The 25,169-nt window shown below is 42.7% G+C and overlaps 1 protein-coding gene across 3 annotated transcripts in view; it reads left to right on the top strand.

The window, feature by feature from the left end:
* Window positions 1-25,169, top strand: part of ncoa1 (nuclear receptor coactivator 1) — a 112,430-nt gene that overhangs the window by 4,589 nt on the left and 82,672 nt on the right. For 2 of the 3 annotated variants that reach the window (XM_046291677.1, XM_046291676.1), the window contains exon 2: window positions 6,614-6,795. The gene's annotated coding sequence lies outside the window, so the exon portion shown is untranslated. Of the gene's footprint in view, window positions 1-6,613; window positions 6,796-18,074; window positions 18,366-25,169 lie in introns of those variants that run through there. The other variant, XM_046291678.1, reaches the window with a different exon arrangement.

Here is a 25,169-nt window from a genome sequence, read left to right as displayed (position 1 = left end):
AGACAAGAGAGTCGGTCCAAGAATTGAACCCTGTGGCACCCCCATAGAGACTGCCAGAGGTCCGGACAGCAGACCCTCGATTTGACACACTGACCTCTATCAGAGAAGTAGCTGGTGAACCAGCCAAGGCAATCATTTGAGAAACCTAGGCTGTTTGGTCTGCCAATAAGAATGTTGTGATTGACAGAGTCGAAAGCCTTGGCCAGATCAATAAATACAGCTGCACAGTAATGTTTCTTATCGATGGCGGTATTATCATGTTTTTTTTAACTGGCTACCGTACAGTTATGTCAGTGAGGTTGATGTGTTTTTACATTTTACATTTTGGTCACTAGAGGTGTCATGGCTAAACTCTTGCACCTCTCCAGGGCTAGACTGCCAAATGGACTACATATCCCTAGGTCTACACATTAATCCACATTATGTTTATTTTTTACTTTAAAACTAGTGTGTTAGTTGGAGTAGGCTGCCTTGGATAGGTTAAACAAGAAGAGATTGGTCAAGAGAGAAATATTTGACATAAACAAACTACGACGAATGAGTTTAGCATGCACTTAATCCTGAAATAACCTGCCACTGACCCATCTGGGCTGTGTCATACTAGTGTCTAAAGTTCAACCATGTTTTATGCAAGAACTGTAAGTTTACAGAAACATACAAGTGTCTTAGATTCACATTATAACGAATTTAATTTAGTTTTCCATAACGTCATGCTTCTTTGGATTTGGTCCAGCGACTATAAATCAAGAAAGAGGTCATAGCAGCTCGTAATAAAGCATATTGGACAGCGCTCTCTGTGTATGAAATACATTTTTAATCATTTGGGATTGATGGTGATTATAAGGAAGCCATAATTTGCATAAACAAGCGAGTTGAGCCTATTTTGAGAGGAAAAATATAAAATCAATTATTTGTCACTATTTCTCACCTCCAATTAGTAACTTTAACCTGGTCTTGATTTCACCTAGAGCCCTACACCTGTCTTGTTTCAGCAGAAATGCAGGTCACTAAAGTGTGGTTACTCAAGCACTCAAATTGTTTTGCCAATACCGTAAGTGCCTGGGTGCACTTGACAGGCTATAAATCTCAAGGAAAAACTGGTTTGGAAGCAGTACAAAGGAATTATCTCACCCTGGCACGCTAGCCCCCTCAGTGTCATTGACTTTTTATGGCGACAACCAAGTTCATAATCTCTCTCCCACAAACCCTCCCTCCTCACTCTATGGAGGTGTCATTGATGATGCTGTCCTTAGTGAATGGTCCGCCATGTTCACATACATTTCCTTCCTAGTATCCTTCCCAACCTCTTTTCAGACATTATGCCATTCAGTTAAAATGACAAGCAGCGTCAGTCTGACACATCATCCTATCCACCACATTCATCCTTTGGTTTATTTTTTAAATTTTTTATTTCACCTTTATTTAACCAGGTAGGCTGGTTGAGAACAAGTTCTCATTTACAACTGCGACCTGGCCAAAGTAAAGCAAAGCAGTGCCACACAAACAACAACAGAGTTACACATGGAATAAACAAACATACAGTCAATAATACAATAGAAAGTCTATATACAGTGTGTGCAAATGAGGTAGGATAAGAGAGGTAAGGCAATAAATAGGCCATAGTGGCGAAACAAGTACAATATAGCAATTAAACACTTGAGTGACAGATGTGCAGAAGAGTGTGCAAGTAGAGACACTGGGGTGCAAAGGAGCAAGATAAATAAATAAATACAGTATGGGGATGAGGTAGATTGGATGGGATATTTACAGATGGGCTATGTGCAGTCATCTGTGAGCTGTTCTGACAGGTGGTGCTTCAGTTATTTTTGCAGTTCGTTCCAGTCATTTGGCAGTAGAGAACCAGAAGGAAAGGCGGCCAAATGAAGAATTGGCTTTGGGGGTGACCAGTGAAATATACCTGCTGGAGCGCGTGCTGCTAAGGTGACCATTGAGCTGAGATAAGGCGGGGCTTTACCTAGCAGAGACTTATAGATTATCTGGAGCCAGTGGGTTTGGTGACGAATATGAAGCGAGGGCCAGCCAATGAGAACAAACAGGTCACAGTGGTGGGTAGTATATGGGGCTTTGGTGACAAAACATGGCACTGTGATAGGCTGCATCCAATTTGTTGAGTAGAATGTTGGAGGTTATTTTGTAAATGACATCGCCAAAGTCGAGGATCGGTAGGATGGTCAGTGTTCCGAGGTTATGTTTGGCAACATGGGTGAAGGATGCTTTGTTGCGAAATAGGAAGCCGATTCTAGATTTAATTTTATGTGAACGGGACCGTTGTCATCATCTGACACTAATTAGCATAACGCAACGGACATAAATCTTACTAGAAATTATTCCTATTCATGAAAATCACAATTGAAATATATTGGAACACGGCTTAGCCTTTTGTTAATCACCCTGTCTTCTCAGATTTTCAAAATATGCTTTACAGCCAAAGCTAGACAAGCATTTGTGTACGTTTATCGATAGCCTAGCATAGCATTTTGCTTTGCTAGCAGCAGGCAACCTTGTCAAGAAAATCAGAAAAGCAATCAAATTAAATTGTTTACCTTTGAACTTAGGATGTTTTCACTCACGAGAATCCCAGATAGCCAAAGTTCATTTTTCCCAAAATATATATTTTTTTAAGGCGAAATAGCTCCGTTTGTTCTTCATGTTTGGCTGAGAAACCGACTGGAAATTGCGGTCACGACAACGTCGAAAAATATTCCAAATTAGCTCCATAATATCGACAGAAAGGGAGGGTCAATTTCAGGAAGACATCCTCTTCTGCAAACCAGGACAACATGAGAGGATATTTTTTTAAGGACTGGACAGCTTTGTGACATCAAATGGACTTTGGTGGTCAAGATGTGTTGTTATCTGTTCTGATGACGCAAAAGCCATGACTGGGACATAGTGGTGTGGTAATGCGCGTGCAAGCAGTTTCTCACAACGCACTGCAGCATCCCCCGAGAGGCTGTTTCTGCCAAGGGAATGCCTGACTTGAAAGCCGTTTTGGACACTACAGTATATTTTATATATATATATATGACAATTGCAACAATAGTGAATGAACAATGAACACATATTTTAACTTAATATAATACATCAATAAAATCTATTTAGTCTCAAAAAAATAATGAAACATGTTCAATTTGGTTTAAATAATGCAAAAACATAGTGTTGGCGAAGTAAAAGTGCAATATGTGCCATGTAAGAAAGCTAAAGTTTCCGTTTCTTGCTCAGAACATGAGAACATATGCAAGCTGGTGGTTCCTTTTAACATGAGTCTTCAATATACCCAGGTAAGAAGTTTAAGGTTGTAGTTGTTATAGGAATTATAGGACTATTTCTTTTTACCATTTGTATTTCATATACCTTTGACTATTGGATGTTCTTATAGGCACTTTAGTATTGCCAGTGTAACAGTATAGCTTCCGTACCTCTCCTCGCTCCTACCTGGGCTCTAACCAGGAACACAACAAAAACAGCCACCCTCGAAGCAGCGTTACCCAGGCAGAGCAAGGGGAATAACTACGCCAAGTCTCATAGCGAGTGACGTTTGAAATGCTAATAGCGTGCACCCGCTAACTAGCTAGCCATTTCACATCACATCGTTACACCAGACTAATCTCGGGAGGTGATAGGCTTGAAGTCATAAACAGCAGAGCTGCTGGCAAAACGCACAAAAGTAACGTTTGAATGAATGCTTATGAGCCTGCTGGTGCCTACCATCGCTCAGTCAGACTGCTCTATCAAATCATAGACTTAATTATAACATAATAACACACAGAAATACGAGCCGTAGGTCATTAATATGGTCGAATCTGGAAACGATCATCTCGAAGACAAGACGTTTTCTTTCAGTTATATACGGAACCGTTCCGTATTTTATCTAACGGGTGGCATCCATCAGTCTAAATATTCCTGTTACATTGTACAACCTTCAATATTATGTAATAATTATGTAAAATTCTGGCAAATTAGTTCGCAATGAGCCAGGCTGCCCAAACTGTTGCATATACCCTGACTGCGTGCAATGAAAGCAAGAGAAGTGACACAATTTCACCTGGTTAATATTGTTGGCTAACCTGGATTTCTTTTAGCGAAATACGCAGGTTTAAAAATACATACTTCCGTGTATTGATTTTAAGAAAGGCATTGGTGTTTGGTTAGGTACACGTTGGAGCAACGACAGTCCTTTTTCGCAAATGCGCACTGCATAAATTATATGCAACGCAGGACACGCTAGATATACTAGTAATATCATCAACCATGTGTAGTTATAACTAGTGATTATGATTAAGTTTAATGCTAGCTAGCAACTTACCTTGGCTTCTTACTGCATTCGCGTAACAGGCGGGCTCCTCGTGAGACAGGTGGTCAGAGCGTTGAACTAGTTAACCGTAAGGTTGCAAGATTGAATCCCTGAGCTGACAAGGTAAAACTCTGCCGTTCTGCCACTGAACAAGGCAGTTAACCCACCATTCCTAGGCCGTCATTGAAAATAAGAATGTTTTCTTAACTGACTTGCCTACTTAAATAATGATTGAATAAAGGTGTACCATTTTTTTTTTTTTTAATGGCAAAATCGGTGTCCAAAATTACGGATTTCCGATTGTTATGAAAAATTAAACCATTCCGATTTTAATCAGTCGACCTCTAGTCCACATCTACATCCCAAAACATAGGGCCAGTGATATGGGAGGATGGCATGATAGGCTGGAGGACACTCACAGAACTCTCAAGTGACATGGATCCACAAGGTAATGGAAAGTAGGTCCTCCAACATCCGGATGCCAAGGCAGTGATTTTCATCCTCGACCAGGAGATGGTGGGGTCATGACTTTGGAGCCATGGAAAGCCGAGGATGACTTTGTGTACAGGAGCAGTGATGATGAGGAAGGGAAGGATTTCTTGGTGCATGGGTCCCATGGTGAGTGATCCAGGGCTTGGACTAGAGAAGGAGAGGAGAGAGAGGGTACACTGCAGGCACGAAGACGAAGGCCTGGTCAAAAAAAAATCCCCGCAGCACCAGAGTCCACTAGAACTGTAGAAACAACACCTGAGGGCCAGCCAGCCAGTGAAATGGAAATCAGGAAGGGTTTGGTGGGAAACGTTGATGTTACTCTGTGAGACTGATGATCACGGGGCTGTCCCTCTGCCCCAGTGGACTTCGGATTGGGATGTACAATACATGTTGCTCTGCGGCGGAGAGGTGTGTAACCCCTATCTTCATGTGTTCAGGATCTGCCCCAGGACGTCCAAAAGAGGGCGAGGGGAGCCACTGCGATGAGTGCGGCCAGGGAAAGGTTGTCTCGGCACGCCGACTCTGTCTAGACCTCCTCGTGCAGTCCTCTTTGAAATAGGGTGCGGAACGCCGGCTTATTCCATCAGCTGGAGGCTGCCACGGTCCGGAAGGTGAAGGCATACTCCGCAACGGTCTGGGCACCCTGCCGGAGTTGGAGTAGTCGCTCACCTCCATGTCTGCCCTCCGGTGGATGGTCGAAGACCGCCCTGAACAGAGCCATGAACCTCTCGTAGGAACCCATCCATTCCTCTCCTCTCTCCCAGATGGCTGTAGCCCTCATTCATAGTTGTGCCAGCTGATCATGGTGTTTGCGGATTAGATGTCCTTGTTCGTCGACCGTCTGGGAGACGTCCTTATCTTCTGCTACTTCCATTTTTGAAGTGGCAGTATTCTGTAACGTATATGCAGGGATTCAGGAAACAGGTGCAGAAGGTGAGTTTAATAATAATCATGGAGATAATACAAAACACGAGAAGTGTACTGAACGTAACCAAAACAAATACTGCCTGATTACTGAGGCTACAGGGGTCTTTATGAAGGGAGAGTAATCAGAGTGGTGATGAAGTCCAGGTGTGCTTAACGATGGGGAGCAGGTGTGCGCAATGTGGGTTGTCAGGACTGGCAACATCGAGCGCAGGAGCGAGAGTAGACTTGCCAGTGAGCAGAAATACATGTGGGGATGCTGTGTATTTGTGAGCACAGTAACTTCAAAGTCTTGACATGTAGTAAGTATCTCAATAAAACAAAAATCTCTGCTCTCTAATTAATATTTTTCGTGTTGTAATGATGTTCTGCTCGCTCAAAGGCACACTTTCAACTCTAGTTTAAAAGTTGTATTTGCGCGTCCCCTGCTGCCTCTGCGTTCGTGGGACCCATCCTATGCTTGCTCCACCACATTATGCGCTATCTACTGGCTTTTGTGCTTGCTGGACCCCCATCCTCTGCACTTACTCAATTATGTTTCATCTTGCTCAACAGCGCCATCTCGCGAGGGCTCGACTTTAGAGATCGATTTGAAACCATAGTTCTCATATTTATCATAAAGTTACTGTTACACTGTGTTACTCTAGTAACAACATTATATTAAGTTGTTACTTGGTCATTTAGTAGGCCTAATTGCATAGTATTGAGGTGACCCTAACATCTTTTGACACACAAGCTGTAATAAGTCTGAACAACATTCTAATGGTGTTTTAAATTGATATAGCTTCTCTTTTGCCTTGTTTAAAATGAACTGATATAGCTTAAATGTACATTTTGGTGTCCCAGATTGGCCTCCAGTAAACACTGAAGTTTCTCTTTCAGGTCCAGCTCGCTCGCCCCTCCCCAAGTGGGATGGTGCTACATGACGGGGAGGCCATGGCGCCGTAGCCCCCTTTCCTGGATCCTGCCAGCCAGCCAGCCCGCCACACCACCACCCCCATCAGAGCAGAGGACCACCGCCACAGCAGCCCCCCCATGAGTCACCCTCAGGAGCCCTAGATCAAGTATGTGTGGACCCCGTCTTCCCCTTTTTTTATATACTGTACTTACCTCAAGTGCATTCCCTGGTTGCTGTCTATGTTTCTTGCTTCAAAGGTGGGGTTCCTTGCCTGTCCCCTTAACTTGCGATGCGCACAATTTTGTTGCTGGACACGGGAGTTCTCAAAAAATAGCCTCCATTTACAGGTTGCTAATGAGTGCATTTCACACTACTTTTGGATTGTAATTGGATTTTAATGCTCATATGAATGTCCTTAGTATGTTTGTCATCATAAATCAACTGTATTATACTTTTTTTTTTAAGACTTCAACCAGTAAAATGGCTCTTTGACTAGCTTTGCTATTAGCCTATGTCAATGAGCATTAGAATTCTAGCTAACGACTGCTGCATCCAAAATAGGTATTTTGCAAAGACCACGACCAAAATAATCTTAGCGACTGTTTAAAACAACATTGCAAGTGTATTGTATGATGACTCAAATATATGGCTCCGGTTACAACAACCTATGAATGTTTCTTCGTGGTGCTCACTGACGATTGGTAACTTCCTGCTTTCTGCATCCAAAAGGCGCGCACATCCATGCGTGAAGAAAAGGGCCATATAGGCCAGGTTAATTCGTAAATATATAAGAAGGAAATTGGATTGATTGCTCAATTACTTTATTCATCTACCCCCTCTTCAAACTCCCCCCCCCCTACAGTGCTGTAAGAGTAAATATCAATACTAAAGAGTAAATATCAATACTTCAAAATGCCATCGCTATGATCTGTTTTTTCTGTCACTGATCAGAAAGTTGATGGAATAATATGGCAGAAACTTGACTTTACACTGACGTACTCACTATTATATTGTTTACACCTTGGTAGACAGTCCTTTCAGATCAGTGAGGGGGACACAGAGACCGGTCAAATCAATCGATCAATAACATTTTAATTGTCACATACTGCATAAAGAATAGGTGTAGGCTAACAGTGAAATGCTTACTTAAGGCCCTTCCCAACAATGCAGAATACAATAAAAACGGTAATAATAGAAAAAACATACTGACCAATAATACAAATGCAACATGTCAAGTGTTGGTCCCATGTTCCATGAGCTGAAATAAAAGATCCCAGAATTGTTCCTTATGGACAAAAAGCTTATTTCTCAAAAATGTTGGGCACAAATTGGTTTGCATCCCTGTTAGTGAGCTTTTCTCCTTTGCCAAAATAATCCATCCACCTGACAAGTGTGGCATATCAAAAAGCTTATTGAACAGCATCCTCTTTACACAGGTGCACCTTGTGATGGGGACAATAAAAGGCCACTCTAAAATGTGCAGTTGTCACACAGCCCAATGCCACAGATGTCTCAAGTTTTGAGGGAACGTGCAGTTGGCATGCTGACTGCAGGAAAGTCCACGAGCTGTTGCTAGACAATTGAATTCTAATTTCTCTACCATAAGCTGCCTCCAATGTGGTTTTAGAGAATTTGTCAGTGCATCCAACCGGCCTCACAACTGCAGACCATGTGTAACCACAGCAGCCCAGGACCTCCACATCTGGCTTCTTCAGCTGCGGGATCGTTTGCACCTTTATGAACGGAGTGCCCCAATGGTGGTGTTATGGTATGGGCAGGCATAAGGTACCTACAACGAACACAATTACATTTTATTGATGGCAATTTGAATGCACAGAGATACCGTGATGAGATCCTGAGGCTCATTGTCGTGCCATTCATCCACCGCCATCACGTCATGTTTCGGCATGATAATGCACTAGAGGTCGACCGATTTTTACGATTTTTCATGGTCGATACCGATTTATTGGAGGACCAAAAAAAATGTTTTTTTATTTTATTTATTTGTAATAATGGCAATTACAACAATACTGAATTAAATATTTTATTTTAACGTAATATAATACATAAATAAAAATATTTTATATCAAATAAATAATGAAACATGTCCAATTTGGTTTAAATAATGCAAAAACACAGTGTTGGAGAAGAAAGTAAAAGTGCAATATGTGCCATGTAAAAAAGCTAAAGTTTCAGTTTCTTGCTCAGAACATGAGAACATACGCAAGCTGGTGGTTCCTTTTAACATGAGTCTTCAATATTCCCATTGAAGAAGTTTTAGATTGTTGTTATTATTATAGGAACTGTAGGACTATTTCTCTCTATACCATTTGTATTTCATATACATTTGACTATTGGATGGTCTTATAGGCACTTTAGTATTGCCAGCCTAATCTCGGGAGTTGAAGTCATAAACAGTGCTGTGCTTCAAGCTTTGCGAAGAGCTGCTGGCAAACACAGGAACGTAATTGTTTGAATGAATGCTTACGAGCCTGCTGCTGCCTTCCACCGTTCAGTCAGACTGCTCTATCAAATCATAGACTTAATTCTAATATAATAACACGCAGAAATACAAGCCTTTTTTTAATATGGTCAAATCCAGAAACTATCATCTCAAACAAAACGCTTATTTCTTTCAGTGAAATACGAAACCGTTACGTATTTTATCTAACGGGTGGCATCCATAAGTCTAAATACTCCTGTTATATTGCACAACCTTCAATATTATGACATAGTTATGTAAAATTCTGGCAAATTAATTACGGTCTTTGTTAGGAAGAAATGGTCTTCACACATTCGCAACGAGCCAGGCGGCCCAAACTGCTGCATATACCCTGCTGCATATACCCTGACTGCTTGCACAGAACGCAAGAGAAGTGACACAATTTCCCTAGTTAATATTGCCTGCTAACATGATTAGAAAAACAAAAAACAACTAAATATGCAGGTTTTAAAAAATTATACTTGTGTAATTATTTTAAGAAAGGAATTGATGTTTATGGTTAGGTACATTGGTGCAATGACAGTGCTTTTTTCGCGAATGTGCTTGTTAAATCATCACCCGTTTGGCGAAGTTGGCTGTGATTCGATGATAAATTAACAGGCACCACATTGATTATTTGCACTGCAGGACAAGCTAGATAAACTAGTAATATCATCAACCATGTGTAGTTAACTTGTGATTATGTTAAGATTGATTGTTTTTTACAAGATAAGTTTAATGCTAGCTAGCAACTTACCTTGACTCCTTGCTGCACTCCCGTAACAGGTGATCAGCTTGCCACGCAGTCTCTTTGTGGAGTGCAATATAATTGGCCATAATCGGCATCCAAAAATGCTGATTACCGATTGTTATGAAAACTTGAAGTCGGCCCTAATTAATCGTACATACCAATTAATCGGTCAACCTCTATAATGCACTGCCCCATGTCGCAAGGATCTGTACACAATTCCTGGATGCTGAAAATGTTCCGAGTTCTTCCATGGCCTGCATACTCACCAGACATGTCACCCATTGAGCTTGTTTGGGATGCTCTGGATTGACATGTACAACAGTGTGTTCCAGTTCCCTGCGATATCCAGCAGCTTCTCACAGCCATTGAAGAGGAGTGGGACAGCATTCCACAGGCTGATCAACTCTTTGCGATGGAGATGTGTCACGCTGCATGAGGCAGATGGTCACACCAGATACTGGCTGGTTTTCTGATCCACACCCCTACCCTTTGAAAAAGTTATGTCACCAAACAGATGAGTATCTGTATTCCCAGTCATGTTAAATCCATAATGAATTTATTTTAATGGACTGATTTCCTTATATGAACTGTTGCATGATGCGTTTCATGTTATTGTTCAGTGTATAAACACAAAGGAATAAATAAACAATGAGCAATGATATCTTGGCGATTAAAAACGAGGTACCAGGTGCAGGGGTACGAGTAAATTGAGGTAGATATGTACATATAGGTATGGGTAAAGTGACTAGGCAACAGGATAGCTAATAGACCGTAGCAGCAGCGTGTGTGTGTGTTGGAGTGTCAATATATGTGAGTGTGGGTAGAATCCAGTGTGTTTGCATAATCAAAAAGAGTTTGTGCTAAAAGGGTCAATGCAGATAGTTCCGGTAGCTATTTGGTGAACTATTTAGCAGTCTTATGCCTTGGAAGCTGGTCAGGAGCTTTTTGGTCCCAGACTTAGCACTCCAGTACAGTTTGCTGTGCGGTAGCAGAGAGAACGGTCTATGACTTGGGTGGCTGGAGTCTTTGACAATTCTTAGGTCCTTCCTCTGACACCGCCTGGTATAGAGGTTCTGGAAGGCAGGGAGGTTGACCCCAGTGATGCACCTAGGGCTGTTGCGGTGACCGTATTACCGCCACATTGGCAGTCATGAGTCATGTAAATTTCCATGTGACTCAACAGTCATTAACACCTATGCACTCTGGACATGCGTTGGTAGTAGCCAACTTGCTAATGACCATTAGATCCTAATGGCCTTGTACTAAGGGTTATATTGTCCCTCCATCAGGTCCTAATGGCCTGGTACTCAGGGCTCCCCCCCATCAGGTCCTAATGGTCTGGTACTCAGGGTTCTATTGTCCCTCAACCACCCTGACAACAATGCAAATGCAATCGTAAATCACGCTTTTAAAACTCACCTCACTGTGACTGATCAATTTGAAGAAAGAAGTTCAGCAACAGGTTCAAACAGTGTAAAGCATGGTTGTTGTGGTTTCAAAGCACCCATACACATATTTGAGTTTATGCATAGGCTTATGAGCCCAAGCCCAGAAAAACAACCCTGAATTAAAATTGTGATTGTGCCATTATACAATACATAGCCTGCCGCATATTACGCTTGGCAGAAAAACATCAAACTAAAACAAATGTAAGATGTCTTTGGTACATAATTGGTCTTAGCCTATACTCCAAAATTAAACAAGCTAGAGTAATCGTCTTTGAGTGTGGACTGTATTATGCATAATGGACTTGGTTACCTTATGCGACACTCCAAAATATATATCCATGAATCTGGGAGAGAATGTATAGCCCCTAGGTGATGCTGTTGGTTTATTGATAGCCTACAATTAGTGAATTTGTATTTGATTTTGAATAGGGATTTTAAAAATATTTTCATAATTAATTTGCTGACACATTAGCTATTCTCACCACCATGCGTTTCCATCTCCTCTCTCTCCTTCAGTCCTTTAACGATCACACAGATGGGCTGTTAACCGTTTAGTGAAACAGGTTTTGTTTATGAAAACATGTTACTATTAATGTTCCCCAACAGATTTCACTTGTTTTATTCTAAATGAAGCAATGGGTAGCTGCAGGAACAAGGTTGGAGGGCCAATGACATACAGAGTTTGGGCGTAATATCACCTGTCAGGGAGTGAGAGCATGCTCCTCATACAGTGGTTGATGTGTGGAGTGGAGTAAGTGCTCATCTGCTCATATCAAGCACATGTTCCAGTATAAAACCGAAAGCGTGTGTTCGCTATTCGAGTGCATACAGATGACATGTATTTTTATTCCTGCCCCTGTTCCTGACCATTTGATAATGGGCCAATCTAAACAAATGTTTACATATTAGTAAAGACGAGATTCAATTGAGAATAATAATTTGATGAGAGAACAGCTTGTGCAGCCTGAGACAAGGAATCATCAATAGCCTATTGTCACACCATACATCTTATATCTGTTTTGATTTCTCAAACATTCTAAGGTTTGTATCATTCACAACGAAAGTTGCCAAATAACTCTAAATCTAGGATATTGGACCTGTTTCAAATGATCACTTTTACGCTAAATATAACCACTTCATATGTGCACTCGTTCTGTAATGGGAAAAATATCCTTTCTAGTTCATTCAGGTAAGTTCAATTATATTTTTCTTACTGTAAAATCATATAAAATAATGACACGGTACTTATACGCATATCTTGTCAGCTAAATGAACAAGTCTAGAGCCTATATAGCATGGAGCATAGCCAGATAACATCGGTATACAGTAGGCCAACTCATACTGTTCTCCTGAAATACTGTTTCTTCATTACATAATGTTTCTTTAAACCCATTCTTTATATTAGGCAGGTCTATTGTGATGGTGTATATAAAATGATTTTTTAGCCATTTTTAAATGTAGATGTTCCAAAGGTTCACATCAGTGGCTTGATTGTGTGGAGGCCTGGAGATGCTAAACGTGTTTATGTTAATTAACAGTCAATTACTGTGAGACCGGCAGTCTTTGGTATGACAATAACCGTCTGACAAAATGTTATGACGGCCACAGCCCTAACTGCGCCCTACGCACTACCCTCTGTCGCACCTTGCAGCTGGATGCAGAGCAGTTGCCATACCAAGCGGTGATGCAGCCAGTCAAGATGCTCTCAATGGTGCAGCTGTAGAACTTTGAGAATCTAAATGCCAATGACAAATGTTTTCAGCCTCCTGAGCGGGAAGATGCGTTGTCTAGCCCTCTTCCCGACTGTGTTGGTGTGTTTGGACCATGATGGGTCCCTAGCGATGTGGACACCGAGGAACTTGAAGCTCTTGACCCGCTGAACTACAACCCCGTCGATGTGAATGAGGGCATGTACGGTCCTCCATTTCCTGTAGTCCACGATAAGCTCCTTTGTCTTGCCCACGTTGAGGGAGGGGTTGTTGTCCTTGCACAACACTGCTAGGTCTCTGCAGGATGTATCTATCAATATGCTGCTGCCTGCCACTTAATCACATTTACTGTAGCAAGGCATCACCAACCCATGATATACTGATAGGAGTCATATGCTCCATAACATACTCTGGTACTGGGAAACCAAACCAGCATTGTGACATTTGTTTCCGTTTGGAGAATACTGCTTCTTTTATTTATTTGTATTGAACCTTTTTGACAGGGAGAGTCAATGCTGAGACCAAGGTCTCTTTTCCAGATGAGCCCTGTATAGCGCCACAATAAACATCAAAATACAATGAACACATTAAACTACACATTCATATGCACATTCAAATATACATTTATTATACACAACAATACATTAAAAGCATAACACAATCATAAAAAAAGACTCATTCTTCAGTAAAAAGGTGCCCTAACAACTGTCTGAAATGCCCTAGACTGAGGCACCGATTCCTCCCGAAAGGGATTATACATGGAGTTTGAACTGCATAGTTCTTTCTCAACAGAAGTTGAATCAAAACTGGTATAAAAAAGAAACACACTGACTTAACCCCCCCTCCCTTTACAAGGCGTCACCCTCTCTCCCCCTCACCTGTCTGTGCTTAAAGATTAGCTGTGTTTCAGTAGTTAACAGCTCCTCAGTTGTTGCCATGGGAACGTGAAATTTGACCCAGCCTGCTCATATCTACTGTATTGCACTACGCAATGAAATCGACGGAATCATTTACAGTATGTCGGTGCATGACTGAATCATTTGTACAAATGTACATTTGAATTGATTTCATGATATTGTATATTTCCTTTGGCAAAGGTTTAATATTTTTCCTTTAGAATAACACCAAGTCAAGTTTCATCATAAGACCCATTAACAGTGATTATGTAACACATGTTTAAAGTGGATGACTTTTAAAAAAAGTTAGTGCTTGTTATTTCTTTGGGTTTCCTTTATACCGTAAATTTTGAAGATCCACTTCAAATTAGTCAGGGTCCCAACTTAGGCTACTGTTGAGGGTTAAAATAGCATAATACCCAAGGTGCAAAACATTTCCCCAAAAGGCTAGGGCTGGCTCTGACTGTGTGGGGGTGGGTACGCAGACCCACGAGCCACTGAGGCCCCTCATGATGTGTTCATATCTTTTGTGGCCCTCACCCCCCATTTAAAGTTGCCCATCCCTGAACTGAAGAGTACTATCTACATACTCATGGCTATTCATGGCTATATGATTAGCCATTCCCATTTAAGGTGACTCAATGAATCAATACCATTTTCTTTCAAGACGTTGCAGGGTGGATGGGTTGCTTAGAAAAGTGGCTGAATTAACGGCCAGCGTGTCTTCACTACCTCACCATAAGATGGGTCTGTCTCTTTCTGCGTTTAATGGGTCTTCAATCTAATTTTAAGAGAGCCAATTAGTTCAGCCCAAATGATTTGTGTTTTCTCTGAGGGCTATAGCAATAATGAAACAGTGTGAGATGTCGCGCACACACACAAACACAACGTGGTGTACATACACAAACACACTTACACACTGCCACCATTTGCATCTCGGGCCTGTGACTTCTCAACCCCCGTCCTGCTGCTCTGCTCCGTGTGTGTGTGTGTGTGTGTGTGTGTGTGTGTGTGTGTGTGTGTGTGTGTGTGTGTGTGTGTGTGTGTGTGTGTGTGTGTGTGTGTGTGTGTGTGTGTGTGTGTGTGTGTGTGTGTGTGTGTGTGTGTGTGTGTGTGTGTCCAAAACTGCTCTGAGTCTCACAACACAGCAGAATGATCTACTCTAATCACCTAGGCGGGTCACACTCACAGCTCACCAGGTGTCTGACAAGGATCTGAGCGTTGTATTGATGAGCTACTTTCTTATCCGCTCCTCAGTCTCATCATTAAGCTAAGCCTGAATTCCAGTATTGGGAGTCGGTGGGACTGAGTAATGCTTGTATACCTGGCTTGTTATCATGCAGTGTGGGTGTAGATGCAGGATATGTGCCACTGATGTACTTGTTCTGTACTTGCAGGGATCCTGTGATGTAAAAAGCCATACAGTTAGACCAGGGCTGTCAAAGTTTAGAAATAGTAGCACCCTATTCCTTTCCTCAACCTGGCACAGTCAGCGCTCTACCATATTTTAGCCATACTAGCTGTTGCCATAACAATGGTCATAACTGTTGCCTAAAGTGTATGTAAAGCCAAAACGGCAGTGTTAAGTGGTGCTATAAGTGTCCATTCATGCCATGACCATTGCCTTAGCCCAAACCCATGCCCACGTGACAGCAGCAACAGTTCCCATAGTCATTATCAGTGCCATTATCCATAAGCTGTAGCCAAGCATAATGTGTTGCATCATCCCCGGCCATAAGCTTCAGCCAACCAGAACTGTAGCCATAACTGGCTGTGTCCCCTAGACATTCTGGCAGGCAGGCTGCTGTAGTATTCCCTGCTAGGCTGAGCCTGGCCCCTAGGAGCATGAGGAGAGGACTGCTGCTGTACTGTAGCAGTGTTGAGGAGCTCTGACTGCACCTGGCCATTTCCTCCTCTGGGTAAACATCCTAAATCGGGGTGTAAACGGCAAGAGTGTGGAGCAATACTTTGAGGGGCAGGGAGGGTAGGGGGCCAGTCTTGGCTCCCTGTCCCCCGGGCTGTCTCCATCCCCGCCTCAGGTGCTGGGCCTGTCTTGCAGGTACGGGCCATAACATAGGCCTAGCTGTCATCTGTCTGACCCCTCACCTAGCTGTAGCCCGCAGGGAATGCTTTACGACCCACCGCTACGTTCATACACACGCGTACGTGTTGCTGCACAGAGGAACATGGCACTATATCCATGACTCATTATTATTTGTATACCTTATTTTACCAAGTGAGTCTGCTGAGAATACATTCCCATTTACAACAACAACCTGGGGAAAGTTATTTAAAAAATAATAACAATAATAATAATAATAATGACAGCCTACAAAATGTATAAGCAAGCAAAAAACACAATTTAAAAAATACAATTTAAAAAAGCATAGAATTAGAAGAATCATTCTTCCTTAAAAAGGTGCTCACACAGCTGAACTGCCTCCGAGGCACCAGTTTCTCCAATTTCATACAACGCTGTAGACCGTCCCACAAGCAAGGCGCAAAATAGCTAAAGGCAGATTTACCTAACTCTGTTGAGATGAAAGGGATCTCCAGAGTTAGCCTGAGACGGTGTCTGATATCTTGTATTTCTGTAGGTTAACAGAGAAGTACGGTGATAGTTTATGCAAAGGACTCTATAAACAAAAAAACGTGCAATGCATCGATCTACGATACATCCAAGAGGATCAGCCTACTTCCCGATGCAGTGATGTATGCTGAAACTATCACCCGTGATAAAGTGTAATGCAGTATGATAAACTGCTCCAGTGGCAGCTGCATTCTTATAGACGATATCGCCATAGTCTACGTCCGGAATGAAGGTCGACTGAATTATTTCTTTTCTGCTATTTAATGAAAGGGATGACCGATTCCTATAAATAAAGCACATTTTTATTTCTTAAGTAACTCCTCAACATGCTTTTTGAGGGAAAGCCTATCATCTATCCAGATGTCTAGACCTTTATAAGTGGGGACACGATCAATGAGGTTACCATCCAATGTATGCATAAATCATCAGATAAACGTTTACGTGATTTGGAAAATAACATATGCTTGCATTAAGTAGGAGATTGCGGTACGCCAGGCATTGAGTAATTATTTAAGTACGAGAGCGAGAGAGAGAGCGGGTGAGAATATTAGTGGTGTGGAGAATTGACTTCTCCTAATTTTAAATCAGGAACTAGGATGTCTGAGAAGGGTCTGAAGAAGGGCAGGTCTGTGAGTGTGAGCAGGTACTGTGTGTGTGACAGCCAGGCAGGCTGATTAATGAGGGGGACTAGCTGAAGAATGAGAGCCTGTTAGAGGGAGACATGAGACCTGGGGGTCTGTTGGGTGGTGAAGGGCTCTGGCCCAATCCGGCCTTTCAGACAGAAACAAACGCGAGAGACCGGGGTGCAGCTCTAGCGATGATGAGGAGGATCAGGTTGGTGACACCCCGGGGGAAGTGGGTCTTTCTATGGAGACGTGACCAAATAAGGCATGAAACATACACCAAATTGTTGAAATTCTGTGTGTTTACTGATGTTAATTTTAAAGTGACATGATTTGTGTTTCTGTCTTACAGTGCTGACCCACGTTTTGAGGACCCTTAAAAAATTCACACAATGTATGTGGATGGTCCTTAATTCTACAACTGCCTCCGTTTTGATTACTGCTGTAATTTGAAACAAGTTGTTTGCAAGCCATTCAGGATACAGTGGAGTGTAGATAAAGCGGTGCTTTTAGTCATACATACAGGCCCAGCTAGGCCTGTGTTACTGCATTCAGGCAAATCGTATACGTTCTCCTGCTGTGTCCTATATTTCAGGGAGGAGGGACTCGGCAACAGTGACTGAGCAGGTTCTCATGGAGCAAACCATTTCAGCCAGGGTGAGTGGGAGGGGGGAGTCCTGTGTGCAGTAAAGCATGGGGGATAAGTCCGTTCCTAAAGCGTGCGCGGTTAAGCTCCCCAAGGCTCCTTCACGAGGGGTCTCTCCTTGTGAACTGTCTTCTTGCTGCCACAGTCTCCCTCACTCCATTCACAGTGCTTGGGGACTGAGTTCATAACCACCTCCCCCTCTTTTTCGCTCCGTGGTGGGCTGTCCTTCTCTCTTATTGCCATACATCGCTGTTCTGTCTGTGAGGGAGGTGATTAGAGTACCCTGGTGTGAGCGAACGAGCAAGGCCTGGAAAGCTCAGTTAAAGAGAGGAGATATGGAGATAGCAGCCAGCCTGTGGAATGGAGAGCTTGTGGCGGTGTTCTGCCTCTCCCAAAATCCATGCTGTTGGACGAGTTAGTGCTCTTTCCGTGGACTGCAGCTTCTTCTTTTGCTCTCAGCCCACTCCTTGAGGCTTGCTGCCTGGCACCTGCTTGTTCCTCGACTGACTGACTGCCGGGCTCCTCTACGTCTCACACACACATACACATATAGGCCAACGCTAGGCCGAGCTTAGCTGAGCTGGGCTTCAGGTGCGTGGATCTCTTACTGGATTACTCCTCACTTTCTCTCTTTACATTTGGCTTGAGCTAGTTGTTTACCTTTTAGGTTACAGTGTATGTGGTCTGTTGTTTTTGTGTGTGTTTTCTGAATAATGAGTGGGGGGGGGGCAAAGGGCCTCTTGATATTTGTGTTTCGGAATGAGTGAGTAGGTAGCTACATGTTTTGCAGAGTGTCGTTGGAGGTGTGTGTTTTAGTTTCTCAGCCAGCATTGAGCTTTAGGTGAGGAGAGAGGGATTTGTGAGACTTGCAAAGGTTACTCCAGTGTGTGTGTGTCTAAACCCGCCTTGGATTTAGCTTTTATTTTTTTTTCACTCCACAGCATGTTGAGTTTTTGCTCAGCTCTACCCCTGACCACGTGGTTTCAGGGGCCGTCACATGGGCTGCATTTTTGTCATGTAATTCAGATGTCTAAATGTTATTCAGTTAGCTCATACTTGCCTATGTATTACATACTTATGACTCATCCACCTAATAGATGGGTTAGTTGTTTAGCAACAAAACCGATGTGTGCAAAACAGACTGGTTGGCATAGATTATTGACATGTAAACTATATTTTGTCACCAATGTTTATTGAAAACAAATACATTTGCCCAACTGAGCACTTGTCTCTTATACATTGTTAGTTGTTGGTTAGCTACTTTAGTGAATCTTAGCCATATTAGCATTGATGTGAAATCAGTCCAAACACCTCAAAACAAGACATGGTATCAAGAACAAGATGAAACTAGCTGAAACGAGTCACTTACGTTTGTTGTCATTATTGGTAGCTATCTGGCCATCCAGAATCACAACAACCCAGTCTTCTGTCCCATTGAAGCATGCACGTCGTTTTTCGTGACGTTCAGCTAACCTATCTATTATAGTGCTATGTATTATTGTACTGGACTATATCTTTGGGCAACATTGTGATGTGTTGTGCAGACCTCACTACCCTCTGGAGAGCCTTACGGTTGTGGGTGGAGCAGTTGCCGTACCAGGAGGTGATACAGCCCGACAGGATGCTCTCGATTGTGCATCTGTAGAAGTTTGAGTGCTTTTGGTGACAGGCCGAATTTCTTCAGCCTCTTGAGGTTGAGGAGGCGCTGCGGCGCCTTCTTCACCACTCTGTCTGTGTGGGTGGACCAATTCAGTTTGTCTGTGATGTGTACGCCGAGGAACTTAACTTACTACCCTCTCCACTACTGTTCCATCGATGTGGATCGGGGAAGGGGGGTGCTCCCTCTGCGGTTTTCTGAAGTCCACGATCATCTCCTTTGTTTTGTTGATGTTGAGTGAGAGGTTGTTTTCCTGTCACCGCACTCCGAGGGCCCTCACCTCCTCCCTGTAGGCGGTCTCGTTGTTTTTGGTAATCAAGCCTACCACTAGTGTCGTCTGCAAACTTGATGATTGAGTTGGAGGCGTGCCTGGCCACTCAGTCGTGGGTGAACAGGGAGTACAGGAGAGGGCTCAGAACACACCCTTGTGGGGCCCCAGTGTTGAGGATCAGCGGGATGATGTTGTTACCTACCCTCAACACCTGGTGGCGGCCCGTCAGGAAGACCAGTACCCAGTTGCACAGGGCAGGGTCGAGGCCCAGGGTCTCAAGCTTGATGACGAGTTTGGAGGGTACTATGGTGTTAAATGCTAAGCTGTAGTCGATGAACAGCATTCTCACATAGGTATTCCACTTGTCCAGATGGGTTAGGGCAGTGTGGTTGCGATTGTGTCGTCTGTGGACCTATTGGGGTGGTAAGCAAATTGGAGTGTGTCTAGGGTGTCAGGTAGGGTGGAGGTGATATGGTCCTTGACTAGTCTCTCAAAGCACTTCATGATGACGGAAGTGAGTGCTACGGGCGGTAGTCATTTAGCTCAGTTACCTAATCTTTCTTGGGAACAGGAACAATGGTGGCCCTCTTGAAGCATGTGGGAACAGCAGACTTTGATAAAGATTGATTGAATATGTCCGTAAACACACCAGCCAGCTGGTTTGCGCATGTTCTGAGGACGCGGCTGGGGATGCCATCTGGGCCTGCAGCCTTGCGAGGGTTAACACATTTAAATGTTTTACTCACGCCGGCTGCAGTGAAGGAGAGCCCGCAGGATTTGGTAGCGGGTCATGTCAGTGGCACTGTATTGTCCTCAAAGCGAGCAAAGAAGCTGTTTAGTCTGTCTGGAAGCAAGACATCCTGGTTCGCGACGAGCTGATTTTCTTTTTGTAATCCGTGATTGACTGTAGACCCTGCCACATACCTCTTGTGTCTGAGCCGTTGAATTGTGACTCTACTTTGTCTCTATACTGACGCTTGGCTTGTTTGATTGCCTTGAGGAGGGAATAGCTACACTCTTTGTATTCGGTCATGTTTCCGGTCACCTTGCCCTGGTTAAAAGCAGTGGTTCGTACTTTCAGTTTTGCGCGAATGCTGCTAACAATCCACAGTTTCTGGTTGGGGAATGTTTTAATAGTTGCAGTGGGTACGACATCGCCAATGCACTTGCTAATGAACTCGCTCACCGAATCAGCGTATTCGTCAATGTTGTTGTTTGACGCAATGCGGAACATATCCCAATCTACGTCATCGAAGCAATCATGAAGCGTGGAATCAGATTGGTCGGACCAGCGTTGAACAGACCTGAGAGCTTCCTGTTTTAGTTTCTGTCTATAGGATGGAAGCAACAAAATGGAGTCATGGTCAGCTTTTCCGAAAGGAAAGGCTGGACATGTCTTCTTAAGAAAAATAATAAATAGTACACAGAGCCTGCATACCAGTACAAAATTATTTTAATTTACTCATGTGAGGAACAAGGAACATGTGAGGAACAAGGCTTTATGTAGCCATTCAAAAGCAGCCTAGCCTTGTGTTTGTGAGAGAAAAACGCATATATGCATGTGACGAGTGCCATCATGCCCTATGTTGTGTGACAGAGAGCACTTCAGCTGTGGCCGTATGGGCAGACCAATACACAGACAGGAAGGGCTGTTTTGGGGTTATGACTAGATGGTATACAGCTATGGACAGGACAGAAGTCATTCTCTCGTTGTTATGGCAACAGAACTCGCTAGCTAAGTTAGTTAGCTAGCTAGAGTCCCTAGGCGATGACCACAAATATACTTTTAACTAACTGGTTTCCCCATTCATATGTGATGACAGCTAGTTTAGTGTTTATATGGATGTCCGGTGACATGTCACTTAGCTAACATTTCTGCCCTCTGTAAACACGACGACAAGGCAAGCCAGTGCAAATGACCAGTGCACCGTTGTGCTTCCCGAAGCTGTATCACGGTGTCACCGGCATTATCAGGATTTTATTTCATGCAGCCTACACGAGAAATAACTAATATTTGTAACCATCTCAATGTCACCGTGATAGTCTACTAATGGGGAGAGCATGAACAGCAACAACAACGGGACACAGTGTCCCACACTCTCACTTGCCAAGCACTATTGTTTCGCACCGGCTTTGGAAGTAGCTAGTAGCCACTATCAGGGAGTGATGGTCACAGTAAGCACGCATACAATGCATACAAGCAACAGTACACTCATCAAGTACTTTCAGAAAAAATAAACAATCGTCCGTTTTATTAACTGAAACTGTTTTTTTTATTTTTTTATTAAAAAATGTGTAAAACTAACAGTGCGACAATCCGACTTATCCTCTGGCTTCAAAACCTCAGTCAAAACCTTTGCTGTAAATTTGTCCGTAGCTGTATACCATCTATCTCAACCTCGTTTTGGCGAAGTGGCTCCACTCAGCCACAATTTTCATGCATATCAACTCTTCCTTTAAAGTGTTGTGGTGACAAAGTGGCAATAGAGCAGTGTAATTTGCCCATTGTCGCCAGGCCAGGAGATCGTGAGTTCGTCACTGCGTGTGCGTTTTCTGGGCTTGCTTACATGAAATAGGGCTCACAGGCGTGCGCATGCGTTGCAAAATCAATTTCGAAATCTATATTATTAAATTATTGTACAACACTGCTCGCATACCAACGGGTGTCTGCGTTGCCAAGGGCTAAAATAGAAGTCAGTTCTATTGCTGACGCAGATCGCGCTGCAAGTCCTTCCTCTCCCATCTCCTCATTGGTTTATAGAAGCAGGTACCCACGATCCATCTCCTCATTGGTTATACCCATGTGGGTGACAGAAAGACAAACAAGGTTGGTGGTGGTAATGCACCTAATTTATGAAAGTTGCCAATCGCAATATAAAGTTAAGAGAAGAAAAAGCCTAGGAGGAGAGATGACTAGAAACGATTCGGTGTACCGTTTTATGTGTGGATTAATTGCCGGAGTAGAGGACCTTTTGTGCATTTCAGGTAAAATAACTCAATGTTTAGATCCCAGGATAAATTAGCAAGCAACAGAAGCTAGCTAAATAGGACAAATTAGCTAGCAAGTGCAAGCTAGCTAGCAATATTGCCATAAAGATTTAATGCTTTTTGACCTGTCCCCAAATTAATGTAATTGGTTTAGAGTTTATTTTAACCTGCATGTCGTGACTGAGTTTGGTGTGGGGGGGACAAAATAAATGTATGCAAGATGTTGCACGATGGAGCACGCGTGCAGCCGGTTTGGGTTCTGTGTTGGGGCATGTTGATGACAAGGGACAGTTAACAAAAACAAACAGTAGGCGATAGCCAGGTTCGGGGAAAGCAGATATGGAACCCAGTGAAAGAGAGAAAGGCCCATGGGAAATGATGCCGAGAGAGAAGTGGTGGCAAAGCCAAAAACCTGGAAGTGCCAGAACATGGGATCATTACTGTAATTGATAGTTTGAAAAGGGGTCACATGATTCGTGATGTTGCTGGATGCAGGCCTCGCTCTGCTCTGTTGCCAGTGAATTAAGGATTCAGAAATCAGCGAAGCGTGGACAAATTCATTGTTTTATTGAAAGTGTATTGGCTAAATGAGCTATTTTTGTTAAGTACTATCGGTTTTGAGTCGGTAAATATGCACCTTTTCACCAAAATATGTGTGATTATTTTATATACAGTACCAGTCAAAAGTTTGGACACACCTACTCATTCCAGGGTTTTACTTTATTTTTACTATTTTTTACAATTGTAGTATAATAGTGAAGACATCAAAACTATGAAATAACACATATGGAATCATATAGTAACCAAAACCGTGTTAAACAAATCAAAATATATTTTGTATGAGGTTCTTCAAAGTAGCCACCCTTTGTCTTGATGACAGCTTTGCACACGCTTGGCATTCTCTCAACCAGCTTCGTGAGGCAGTCATCTGGAATGCATTTCAATTAACAGATGTGCCTTGTTAACTTAATTTGTGGAATTTCTTTCTTTCGAAAAACATTTCTGCCAATCAATTGTGTTGTGACAAGGTAGGGGTGGTATACAGAAGATTGCCCTATTTTGTAAAAGACCAAGTCCATATTATGGCAAGAACAGCCCACATAAGCAAAGAAAAATTACTATCCATCATTACTTTAAGACATGATAAAACTGGCTCTCATGAGGACCCATGAGTTCATTAGAGTTAGCAGCCTCAGAAATTGCAGCCCAAATAAATGCTTCAGAGTTCAAGTAATAGACGCATCTCAACATCAACTGTTCAGAGGAGACTGTGAACAGCTAATCAATTGTGTACACAGACTATTTGCATTACCCCCCTCCTTTTATGCTGCTGCTACTCTGTTTATTATCTATGCATAGTCACTTTAACTCTACCTACTTGTTATTTTACTGCTGCTCTAATTATTTTGTTACTTTTATTTCTTATTTTTTCTTAACCAACAATGCAGTTTTAAGAAAATGAAGTGTTAAGGGCTTGTAAGAAGGAATTCACTGTAAGGTCTGATCATTCCTGTTATATTCGACAAATAACATTTGATTTGAATCAGGCCTTCATGCAAAGAAACCACGAGTCAAGGATACAAATAAGAAAAATACATTTCCTTGGGCCAAGAAACACAAGCAATGGACATTAGACCTGTCTGATGAGTCCAAATTTGAGATTTTTGGGTCCAACCCGCCATGTCTTTGTGAGACGCAGAGTTGGTGAACTGATAATTTCCACATGTGTGGTTTCCACCGTGAAGCATGAAGAGGTGTGGGGGTGCTTTGCTGGTGACACTGTCTGTGATTTATTTAGAATTCAAGGCACACTTAACCAGCATGGCTACCACGGCATTCTGCAATACGCCATCCCATCTGGTTTGGGCTTAGTGGGACTATGACCCAACATACCTCCAGGCTGTGTAAGGGCCATTTGACCAAGAAGGAGAGTGATTGAGTGCTGCATCAGATGGCCTCCACAATCACCCGGCCTCAACCCAAGCAGCCAACAAGTGCTCAGCATATGTGGGAACTCCATCAAGACTGTTGGAAAAGCATTCCAGAGGAAGCTGGTTGAGAAAATACCAAGAGTGTGCAAAGCTGTCATGAAGACAAGAGATGGCTACTAAAATACATTTTGATTTGTTTAACACTTTATTTGGTTACTACATGATTCCATATGTATTATTTTGTAGTTTTGACGTCTTTACTATTATTCTACAATGTAGATAATACTAAAAAAAATGAAGAAAAACCCTTGCACGAATATGTGTGTCCAAACTTGACTGGTAACATAAAATAATTATGTATCCGACTGCCACAGCAGCGGAGATTGGTAACAACTGTGCACGTGCTCTTGGAGGAATCCCTATTTAGGAACGGCACGTGTCACACTTATTTTTTCAGCAGTGAGGTGAAGACTGCGGTAAACATTCATTATACAAAGCAAACAACAACCTACACATTTGTCTGTTGACAGTGTTGTCATCTAACCATA

Source organism: Oncorhynchus gorbuscha, linkage group LG12 (assembly GCF_021184085.1).
Source record: "Oncorhynchus gorbuscha isolate QuinsamMale2020 ecotype Even-year linkage group LG12, OgorEven_v1.0, whole genome shotgun sequence".
In the NCBI taxonomy this organism is placed as follows: domain Eukaryota; kingdom Metazoa; phylum Chordata; class Actinopteri; order Salmoniformes; family Salmonidae; genus Oncorhynchus; species Oncorhynchus gorbuscha.
Note: the sequence above shows the minus strand (reverse complement) of the source record. Positions and strands in the feature narration are given on the sequence as shown.